The 11,909-nt window shown below is 42.6% G+C and overlaps 1 pseudogene; it reads right to left on the bottom strand.

Moving 5' to 3' along the window:
• Positions 1–4,991: 4,991 nt before the first annotated feature.
• Positions 4,992–11,909, bottom strand: part of LOC101345545 (inorganic pyrophosphatase-like) — a 52,505-nt pseudogene continuing 45,587 nt past the window's right edge.

Below are 11,909 nucleotides of genomic sequence, written 5' to 3'. Positions count from 1 at the left end.
TAGTTCTTCTGGTCTCGGGCTGATGAAGTCTCTGGTTTATGTGGCCCATTCTGTCTCTTGGGCTACTACTTTCCTTGTGTCTTTGGTGTTCTTCATTCTCCTTTACTCCAGGTGGTTGGGACCTTAGATGGCTGCTTGCAAGCTTTTAAGACCCCAGATGCCACTCACCGAAGTAGGATGCAGAACATTTTCTTAATAAGCTTTGTTATGCCATTTGACCTAGAAGTCCCCTGAAAGCATGGTCCCCAGATCCCCACCCCTGCTACTCTGTCCCTCAAAGTGTTTGATTGTATTCAGGAAACTTCTTAGCTTTGGTTTAGTCCAGTTGTGCTGACTTTCCCTGCAGTGAGTGCTCCCCTTCCCTTCACCTAAGATAATTCTTACCTACTATCTAGTTAGTAAATAGTCCTCCCCCTCCCTCCCCACCCTCGTAACCATCAAAGAATGTTTTCTTCTGTGTTTAAACCTTTACTTGAGTTCTTCTAATAGTGGTCTTATACAGTATTTGTCCTTCTGTGACTGACTAAATTCACTCAGCATAATGACCTCCAGCTTCCTCCCTGTTATACGATGTTTCACTGCTTCATCGTCATTCTTTATCGTTGGGTAGTATTCTCTGTGGAATCTTTGACCAAAATGTTCAGTAATGGCAGTGAGGCACCATCCAGTTCTTCTAGTCTCATGGTAAAGGAGGCTGTTGTTCACGGAGGCAATTAGCCACACATTCCATATCCTCCTATTCCTGGCTCTCCTTCTTCCTCTGTTGTTCCAGGAGGATAGAGGCCAACAGTTGTACCTTGGATGGCTGCTTGCAAGCTTTTAAGACCCTAGGCACTACCCATTGAACTAGGAGGTAGAACAGAGACACTAAACATGTTATTAGGCCAAATAACTGGGAAATCCCATGAAATCATGACCCTAAACCTCCAAACCAAGGAACCAAATCCCATGAGGTTTTCAGTTGTACATAAGCAGCCTCAGCAGCTACTCTTGTCTTTTCTTTGTCGTTGTTGTAAATATATCTATCACACAACTTTTGCCAATTTACCTTTTTACAGGTGTGCAACTTATTGACAGCAATTACAATAATTGACTGTGTAACCCTATCCTTAATCAATGTGATATTTCTATCGCTGTTAACCTCCCCACCCCACTTTTCCCCTCCTTCCTGCCCCTGGTAACCACTAATAAACTTTGTTCTCTATACATTTGTCTTTTCTTGTCTTTTTATATAAATGAGGTTATACAATATTTGTCCTTTTGTGATTGACTTACTTCACTCAGCATAATGTCTTCCAGCTCCATCCCTATTATATAGCATGTATCAAGACTTCATTTCTCCTACTGGCTGAGTAGTATTCTATTTTATGTACGTACCACATATTATTTATTCCTTCATCTGTTGATGGGCATTTAGGTTGTTTCCACCTTTTGGCTATCGTGAATAGTGCTGCAATAAACATTGGTGTACAAATCTCTGTTTGAGTCTCTGCTCTCAAGTCTTTTGGGTATATACTTAGGAGTGGAATTGCTGGGTCACATGGTAGTTCTGGAAACCCTGCTTGGCGTAGTGGTTAAGAGTTTGGCTGCTAACCAAAAGGTCGGCAGTTTGAATCCACCAGGTGCTCCTTGGAAACACTATGGGGCAGTTCTACTCTGTCCTATAGGGTCGCTATGAGTTGGAATCAACTTGATGGCAATGGTTTTTTTTTTTTTTTTTTTAATGGTTGTTCTATTTTTAGTTTTCTGAGGAACCACCACACTGTTTTCTACAGTGGCTATACCATTTTGCATTCCCATCAGCAATGGATAAGGGTTCCAATTTCCCCACATCCTTGCCAACATTTGTTGTTTTCTGTGTGTGTTTTTTTTTTTAATCTTAGCCATCCTAGTGGGAGTGAAATGGCATCTCATTATGGTGCCATTTGCACCAAAATGTGATTTGCATCTCTTTGATGACTAATGAGCATCTTTTCATGTGTTTGGTGGTCATTTAAATGTCTTCTTTGGTGAAATGTCTATTCAAGTTCTTTGCCTATTTTATGGTTGGGTTATTTATCTTATTGTTGTTAAGTTGTCGAAGTTTTATATATATTTTGGTTATTAGTTTCTTGTTAAATATATTGTTTATGAAGATATTCTCCCAGTTGGTAGCTTGTCTTTTCAGTTTTTTGGTAAAGTCTTTTGATGAACAGTAGTTTTTAATTTTTATGAAGTCCCATTTATTTGTCTTTTGCTGTTTGTGCTTTTATTATGATATTGTTATTATATTTTGTTATTGTAATCCATTGTTAAAAGCGAGGCCTGACAGCATTGTCCCTGCCTTTTCTTCCAGGAATTTTATGGTTTTAGTTTGCACATTTAGGTCCTTAATCCATTTTGAATTTGTTTTCGTGTATGGTGTGAGACATGAATCCTGTTTCATTTTTTCTACATATGGGAACCCAATTTTCCCAGCACCATTTATTGAAGACTCTTCTTTCTGCAATGAATGGACTTAGCACCCTTGTAAAAAATTAGTTGACTATAGATGTATGGTTTTATTTCTGGAATCTCAATTCTATTCCATTGATCTAAGTGTCTATTGTTATACCAGTACTCGGGTGTTTTGATTACTGTAGCTGTATAGTATGTTTTGAAATCAGGAAGAGTGAGTCCTCCTACTTTTTCTTCTCTTTCAACACTGCTTTAGCTATTCGAGGCCTCTTGCCATTCCATATAAAGTTGAGGATTGGTTTTTCTATTTCTATAAAGAAGGCTGTTAGAATTTTGATTGGGATTGCATTGAATCTGTAGATCGCTTCGATTAGTATTGAGATCTTAACAATATGAAGTCTTCTAAGCCATGAACATGGAACATCTTTCCATTTATTTAAGTCTGCTTCAGTCTCTTTCAGCAGTGTTTTATATTTTTCTTTGTATAAGTCCTTCATGTTTCTGGTTAGATTTATTCTAGATATTTTACTCTCTTACATGCTTTTGTAAATGGAATTGTTTCCCTAATTTCCCTTTCAGATTTCTCATTGCTGGTGTATAGAAACCCAACCAATTTTTGTTGGTTGACCTTGTACCCTGCAACTTTGCTAAATTCCTCTATTAGCTCTAGAAGTTTTCTTTTGGACTCTTTGGGATTTTCTATATATAGGATCATATCATCCACAAATAGAGATAATTTTACTTCTTCTTTTCCAATCTGGATACTTTTTATTTCTTTGTCTTGTCTTATTACTCTGGCTAGGACTTCTAATAAAATATTGAATAGAAGTGATGAGAGCAGGCACCCTTGACTTGTTACCGATTTCAAGAGGAAAGCTCTCAGTCTTTCTCCATTAAGTATAATGTTGGCTTTTGGCTTTTCATATATGCTCTGAATCATATTGAGGAACTTCCTTTCTATTCCAATTTTCTTTAGGGTTTTCATCAAGAAATGGTGTTGGATTTTATCAAATGCTTTTTCTGCATCCATAGAGATTGATCAGTGGTTCTTTTCCTTTGTTCTATTAATGTGGTGTATTATGTTGATTGATTTTCTAATGTTGAACCATCCCTGCATTCCTGGAATAAATTCTGCTTGGTCATGGTGTATCCCCTATTATTATTATTTTTTATTTTTTTCAGTTTCCCCTATTATTAACATCTTGCATTTGTGTGGTAACTTTGCCACAAATGATGAGCCAGTATTGATAAATTATTATTAACTAAAGTCCAGCCCTGGTGGTGCAATGGTTAAGTGCTTGGCTACTAACCAAAAAGGTTGGCGGTTCAAATCCACCAGCTCTCCAAGGTAGAAAGACCTGGTGATCTGCTTGTGTAAAGATTTCAGTCTAGGAAAATTGACTTAATGGTGCTTCACGATAACAACAACATAGTTTACATTAGGGTTCACTCTGTGTTTTCCAGCCCTATTGATCACCAGTGATGGTCTTAACTAAATTATTTATCCACTTACCAGTATTTTCTTGACTCTTCCATGTTCCATGCACAGTGCTGGGAGCAGGGGACATGGGGAGGGGGGCGGTGAGTAGAGTCAACGTGGCCCCATTCTCTGAGGGCCCCAGCCTCGTGGGTGAACCTTGCCGAGTCCCAGTCACTCCATTTGCTGTAAGGCCACGTGAATCCTTGCTGTGCCTCCTTCCAGGATTAATGGGAGACTTAAACGGAACCTCTGGAAATACTCTGGAAATGGAATTATTCTAGCCTCCTTTGGACAGGGCAGACTTTCATTACGTTGTGCATGGGGTCGCTATGAGTCGGAACTGACTCAATGGCACTTAACAACAACTTCCTGCAAACGTGATTTTAGGTGTGGTACATATTACAAACAGTACAACCAAAACTAGCTGGGAAAATACTTACTGGAATAGAAGAAATGGGGGAAGATATTTTTTCCTTTTCACTTTTACTTTTGAACTGATGATAGACTCCCAGGAAGTTGCAAAAACAGTATACAGAGTCTCTGACCCCTTCATCCATCTCCCCATAGGTGACATGTAACTGCAGTGCAGTATCACAATCTGGAGCTGACGTTGCAATGTTGCTGTAACTGGGCTGCAGGCTTTACTCAGGTTTTACCCATTTTTTATGCACTTGCGTGTGTGTGCATGTGTGCGTGTGGTTCTAGACATCTGATCTCACGTGTAGATCTGTGGAACCGCCACCACCATCAGAAGACAGAACTGGCTCATCATTGCACAGGAACTCCCTCGTGCTCCATGGGAGGCATTTTTAAGAGTTAAAAAATGCTGCTGTGTGATTGGAAAATGTTCATTATCAGACAAAGACTTCTGATAAGATCTCTCCACCAGTCAGAAATGGATGATCTCTTTTTACTTCTCTGCCAATTTTTGATGACTCCTTTCTTTAAGCACTGCCTTGATTTTTGTCTAGGGACCTCCTGCATCTCTTACCCACTGCTCCTTTAGTCTTTATCTTCCTAAGATGTAGACACGCATGTTGATGTGCATGTCTGTATCTTGTGTGCCCGACTTGCTTCAAGCTCCTGGAGGCTGCGGGACTTGTTTCTTTACATCCTCCATAATGATGAGGACTAAGATCTCCATGTTCAGCTGCTCAATAAACGCTGGAAGCAGTCTGCTCTATTGAGGCCAGTGGGTCCACTGCTGAAGGAGTAGAGAGTGCAGGGCTCTGAAGTCTGAACTGTCGGGGTTCACATGTCCATTTCACTTTGTTGTGGATGCGAGAGTAATTGCTAAACTTTTCTGAGTCTTGGCTTAGCCATCCAAAAAATGGAGCGGTTGATTTTGCCCTGGCCCATAGAGGGCACTCATCAGAGGTGCAGCGTGTTCTATCATGGAGGCTGTCCGGGGCTAGTGTGGAGGGACCTAGGGTGGCTTTGGAGTATTGCTCCCCCAAAACAAAGGGCGCTGTTCTCACTATGTGCCCCCCTGGGCATTCAAGGAGACTTGATATCCCCCTTAGCACAGGGTAGTTTGAAGACACAAAGAAAAATAAGGGAAACTGAGTGGAGAAGATGTGAAATCCCAGAGCACAGTTGGCTCTGGCTGCAGGATTGCAGGAGTGGACACGTAAGGATGGTGCATCCCCATCTAAACAATGCTCTGTGGATGTGGTGCTCCTTGTCTATGTGGATCAACAAACAGTAAGCAGTTAGCTGCCCCATTTCTGAGCAAACCCTCAGGGCTGGTTTAACAATCCCCCACTTCGCTGCTCAAGACGGAAGCCCAGTCGCCGAGCCTTCAGGCCTCAGTCTGAAAAGCGGATAAGAAAGCAGTGGCTGGTGCTGCTTTTCCTCCTGGGATTTTCAAATAAAATCAGAGACTAATCCCTCATCTAATACCAATTTAGTCAGGGCTGGGTGAGGACGTAGCCAGCTCCATTTATGAACGGCAGCTAATATTTCTTTACGGAAAGCTATACTATTTTCAGAAGCATTGCAGACAAACATCCTAAGAAGACTTAGCAGACTCAAGATGTTTACCTTGGACCTGAACCTTATTCCTAATTAACCGAGTCTTCAGCAGTCCATCCCAGAATGCAGCGACCTGCCAAATTTCACACTTAAGGGGAAAAAATACTCCCAATAAAGTTTTCCTTAAAAAAAAAATCCGCTCACTGTCACCACTAAGACGTTCTCAACATATTTAAATTAACCCCTCTCCACTACCTCACAGACAATGATCAGTCCAGATCACTAGCCTGTCTTTGTGGAGCCCAGAATTCTCGGAAAGCATTTTATTTGACATTGAACTCTTAGCAGACGCAGAAAGGCAGGATTTAGGTGGACGGACAGCGGAGTGCTGGGTGTGTGAGCGTGAGCAGCCCTGGTTTCCCAGGCTGCGAACAGACATCCCTCTGATCCCATAGAATCTGTGGGGAAAGGTTAAATGATCTCATTGATTTCATTTACCTTGCAGAAACAACTGCTTATGGAAAGCAGAGTTTTCTTTTCTCCGTGTTAAAAAAGAAACCAGTTTCATTGGGAGGCTTCAGGCTTTCCTCTCACTGCAACATCATGTGGTTTTTAGAGTTTATTTCGATGTCTTGGGTAGGGCATAATGTTTGTTTCTCATTCATAAGCTTCCTGGGGTCAGACTGTGAGCTCTGCAGGAACTGAGCCTTTCTCTGCCTTGTTAACTGCTCTCTCCCGGCATGCTGCTGGGCACCCAGAGGGCGCTCGTTGAATATTTACTGAATTAAGAAAATGTTGGTTGCATAGGTGTGAGAGTTTGTTTTACCAATAATTTCCTAAATTTTAGCCAAAAAGATTCCAGATAATTGGTTCTACCCTAATAAAGATACTTGCACACACACACACAAACTCACACACCCACACATATACACACACAGGTGCACACACCAACACACAGACTCACACACCAACACACTCACACACAGTGACATGCACACAACTCCCTCAATGACACAGACACACACACAGAATCATACACACTCACACTTACATACCCCTTTTCCATCGGTTTTCTTAGTCACCAATGCTTTCCAGTGGTCATGGGTGCTTTTAATAGTATCAGTTGCAAAATCCTTATCTTTAAATTCTGCATGGAAAGCAAACTGATTCTCTGGTTTTCCATCAGGAACCTTGCACCTTCTAAACAAGTCCACAGTAGCTTCTAGGTACCCAGGCTTCAGCCGTTTGACATCATTAATATCATTATAATCGGCTGCATCGGGGTCATCCACATTCATAAACCATAGCCAGTAAACTCAAAACTTCCACACTGATTATTTCACCTCTCACACATATCTTGCTCCCAATTTCACACACATCATTTGGGTCGCTGTTGCCACAACAGCCAGTGTGTCTGTCATAGTGTCCTGGATCTTCCCGAGTTTGAGGGAGGGCACCATAGTTCCACGTGTATCCTTTAAGGGAACAAATTTTCAGCATAACGGAGTTTTCTTTCATATCTTGTTTAACTGGGTTTAAAGCGTCCTTTGTAGCAATCTGCATTTTTGCATTAGACCGTTGTGGTACTTAACCACCATGTGGAACACATCCTTATCTTCATAAACTGAAATATCATGAAATGGAGATATGTATCGTCCTTTTTCATTTTTGAGGAAGACTCAGTACTTGAGGGTGAAGGGCGCTGCTGAAGGCGCTCATGGTGACAGAGATGAGCTGCCACCGCTGAAACAGACGGCTGACCTGCCTGTGGTGCCCACTGACAAGGAGAGAACCTGGAGCATTCTTGATCCCAGTCTGAAAGGAAGAGTTTGTCAGAGTTTGGAATCGTGTGCTGAAGTTCAAATCTAAGAGGCTGAAGGTTGTTGATCTTTAGTTCTAAGTGATCAAGAAATGTTAAAGTCTGCTGGCCAAAGTGTAGATAATATTTGAATGAAGCACTGATAAAAATAAGTACGTTTTGCTGAGAGAAGAGGGTATGTGATGTGGGAGAAACGAAAAAGCACTGGGTGAAGGCAAAGAAACGCGGATTGAAATTGTAACTCTGCCAACACTGTTTATGTCTTAGGAAGGTCCTGCAGCCTTTCTGTGCCTCAGTTTCCCCATCTGTAAAATAAGACGGCTGAACCAGGCTTCTCTGAGTTCTCAAAAATGCTGATTCTACTCGTTCAACTATAATGAGCATTACAAGGGAGCAGATTTTTTTTTGTTCTGCTACAATCAGATTTGTTTAAGGCACGACCTTGCATATCAGAAATCACTTGACACCTTCGTATTCTACTCCTTAGAAAGTAAGATGTCCTCTCCTTTAAAACAAAACATTTGTCACTTCAACCTTTTTTTTTTAAATTGTGCTTTAAGTGAAAGTTTACAATTCAAGTCAGTTTCCCATACAAAAATTTATACGCATATTGCTATGCGACCCTAATTGCTCTCCCTATACTGTGACAGCATACTCCTCCTTTCCACCTTGGATTTCCTGTGTCCATTCAACCAGCTCCTGACCTTCTCTGCCTTCTCATCTTGCCTCTGGACAGGAGCTGCCCATTTAGTCTCATGTATCTACTTGAGCTAAGAAGCCCACTCTTCATGAGTATCATTTTATGTCCCATAGTCCAGTCTAACTTTGCCTGAAGAGTTGGCCTCAAGAATGGTTTTAGTTTTGGGCTAACAGAGAGTCCAGGGAGCCATGTCTTCTGGGGTCCCTCCAGTCTCAGTCAAACCATTAAGTCTGGCCTTTTTACTGGAATTTGAGTTCTGCACCCTACTTTTCTCCTGCTCCGTCAGGGCTCTGTTGTGTTCCCTGTCAGGGCGATCATTGGTGGTAGCCAGGCACCATCTAGTTCTTCTGGTCTTAGGCTGATGAAGTCTCTGGTTTATGTGGCCGTTTCTGTCTCCTGGGCTAATATTTTCCTTGTGTCTTTGGTGTTCTTCAGTTGCCTTTGCTCCAGGTGGGTTGGGACCAACTGATGTCTCTTAGATGGCCGCTCGTTAGCTTTTAAGACCCCAGATGCCACTCGCCAAAGTGGGATGCAGAACATTTTCTTAATAAACTTTGTTATGCCAGTTGACCTAGATGTCCCCTGAAACCATGGTCCCCAGACCCCTGCCCCTGCTACTCTGTCCCTTGAAGTGTTTGGTTGTATTCAGGAAACTCCTTTTGTTTGGTCCAGTTGTGTTGACTTCCCCTGCAGTGTGTGTTGCCCTTCCCTTCACGTAAGATAATTCTTATCTACTATCTAGTTTGTGAATACTCGTCTCCCTCCCTCCCCACCCTCATAACCATCAAAGAATGTTTTCATCTGCATTTAAACCTTTTCTCGAGTTCTTATAATAGTGATCTTATACAATATTTGTCCTTCTGTGACTGACTAAATTCACTCAGCATAATGCCTTCCAGATTCCTTCATGTTATTGACTTTTTTATATGTGCAATTCTGTGACATTAGTTACGTTCATCATCTTGTGCAACCATTACCACCATCTGCTTCCAAATTTTCCCATGACCCTTAACAGAAACTCAGTGCCCGCTAAGCAATGACTCCATCTTTCCCCCTCCCTCCCACTCTTGGTAACCACTAATAAACTTTGGTCTCTATGCATTTGCTTATTCTAGATATTTCATGTAAATGGGATCATACAATATTTGTCCTTTTGTGACTGATTTATTTTGCTCAGTATGATGTTTTCAATTTCATCCAGGGCGTAGCATGTATCAGGACTTCATTTCTCTTTATGGTTGGGTAATATTCTACTGAATGGATCAACCACATTTTGTGTATCCATCCATCTGTTGATGGACATCTAGGTTGTTTCCACCTTTTGGCTATTGTGAATAGTGCTGCTGTGAACATTGGTGTACCTGTGCCTGAATCCTGCTTTCAAGTTCCCCTTTTTAATATAACCAATTGCCATGGAGTCAACCCCGACTTATGGTGACTCCATGTGTTTCAGAATAGAATTGTGCTCCACAGGGTTTTCAATGGCTGACTTTTCAGAAGTAGATTGCCAGGCTTTTCTTTCGAGGTGCCTTTGGGTGGATTCGAACCTCTAGCCTTTCAGTTAGCAGCCAAGTGCATTAACCATTTGCACCACCCAGGGGCCTACTTCTGAAAAATCAGCCATTGAAAACCCTATGGAGCACAGTTCCCTTTTATACAGTCTGTTGGAAAAAAGAACCTTTCCTGCCATGGTCAGTCCCTCTGGGAAGCACCTCTCTGGGATGTGGGCGGATGCAATTGGCTGCAGGTGGAATATGCCCGCACACAGTACATTGAGGGTTTTCTCAGGCACAACCAGAGCAATGGCAAAGCTGGAATGCCGCAAGGATATGTTTCCAAGAAACTGTCCCTGGGCAAAAACGTTGCCACTCTCACTGGGGAAAAATGGTTTCAAATATTGGCTTTTGTTTTTATGGAAAATGGTGAAAAATTTGAGGGAAAACCACAAAATCCTTTGCTTTTATTAAAACCACAAAAATTGATCTAAAAAAATTTTTTTAAAAGCAGTTTTGCTGAGGCCTGAACTTTCTTTTTTGAAAGACTCTACTTTTCTTTTTTGGAAATCTCTCCTGAGAGTCTAATGAAAGGCCCCTCTGTTAGCCTGGCTGCGCCGAGCCCAGGCGTCCCGAAGCTCGAAGCAGAAGTGGAATTTTTGTGCCCAAACACCGTCTGCTGGGGTTGTCTTCATCCTCGGATCTGCAGACACTGGCTAACTCTTCCCAGGCCCCCAGGCAGGCTTGGTGCCCGGAAGTTGGGGAACGTTACCTGGGAAGTGCCCATGAGTGCATGATGTTGAGGGTGAACTTGATAAAGTCCTTGAACCCAGCTGTCCTTTCCCAGCCCGTTGCTTTCTCGCTATCCAAAGCCAAGGCTCTCCCCCACTTGCACTGCCCACCACTTCCTGCGCAAATGGAAAATGGCTCGAACCGAAACTTCCTGGGCCAGTGGGGTCCTTGCAGCGGACTTCACCAATTAATTGGCCTGTACCTGAGGGCTGGCATGGGGTGTGCCTGGGCTGGAGACCAGCCATCTGTCTGCTGAAATCTGTCTTTCCAGTGCCCACGATGGACCCACTGCCAGCCCAGCCAGGGCATTACTATCTTCATATGGTGTTTAATTTTTCTTAGTAAGGGAAGCTGGGGATTCTCTTGTGCCACGTGTGAGGGAGCTGGTTTCTGGCCACCAGAACAGATTTGGTCTTTACGCAAGTTCAAAGGCACAGGAACAAGAGGCTTCCTGGGGTCATCTCTGGGGATCCCCTAAGTTGGCTCAGAGGCAAGACACCAGGTGAGCTAAAGGCCCAGTTATGCCCGAGAGGTCTTAGCCCTACCTGTCCCTGTTATCTGACCCACAAGGGGCCTGCCTTCCTAGGGCTGGACTGCTGGGTTCCTGCTCCACTTGCTGCCCTCTCCTCCTGGCAGGCTCAGTACCTTCTGGGCCTCAGTTTCCTTATCTGTCAAATGGGGGTCAGGGCAGCACCCACCACATAGTTGTGTCATGAGGATTCAATGGGAGAAAACATTTCAAGTGTTTAGAACAGTGCCTTTCACATAGAAAGTGCTGCATGTTATTATTTTAATATGATGGAAATTATTATTTCTACCTTCTCTGCAGAATCCAAGTCTTATTTCATTTTGCAAATGAAAAGACTACAAAGTGACAAAATCCAAGGCAACTTAAAAAAAAAAAGATCGATTATCTCTCAGTACCCTAAGATAATGCTTATATTCAATTTTTGCATTTTACATTAATACTACTAATCTTCATCATCATCTTAATGTTCAATGTCCACGGACTAAGTGTCACAGCGGCGACGGTTGTCGGGGCAGCAGAGACAGTAACCAATGCCACAACTCTTACAGAGAAGTGGGGCCGGGAGGGTCACTCTGAAGAGTCGACCCCGGCTTCAGTCTCAGGAGTTTATTTATAGTCAATACAGCAAGCAGTGAAGCAAATAACAGAACAATGGGCTTTGGGTGAGTAACAATAAGTTTCGGGCA

This window comes from Trichechus manatus, unplaced genomic scaffold (genome assembly GCF_000243295.1).
Source record: "Trichechus manatus latirostris isolate Lorelei unplaced genomic scaffold, TriManLat1.0 scaffold00053, whole genome shotgun sequence".
In the NCBI taxonomy this organism is placed as follows: domain Eukaryota; kingdom Metazoa; phylum Chordata; class Mammalia; order Sirenia; family Trichechidae; genus Trichechus; species Trichechus manatus.
This window is presented reverse-complemented; position numbering and strand designations above follow the sequence as displayed.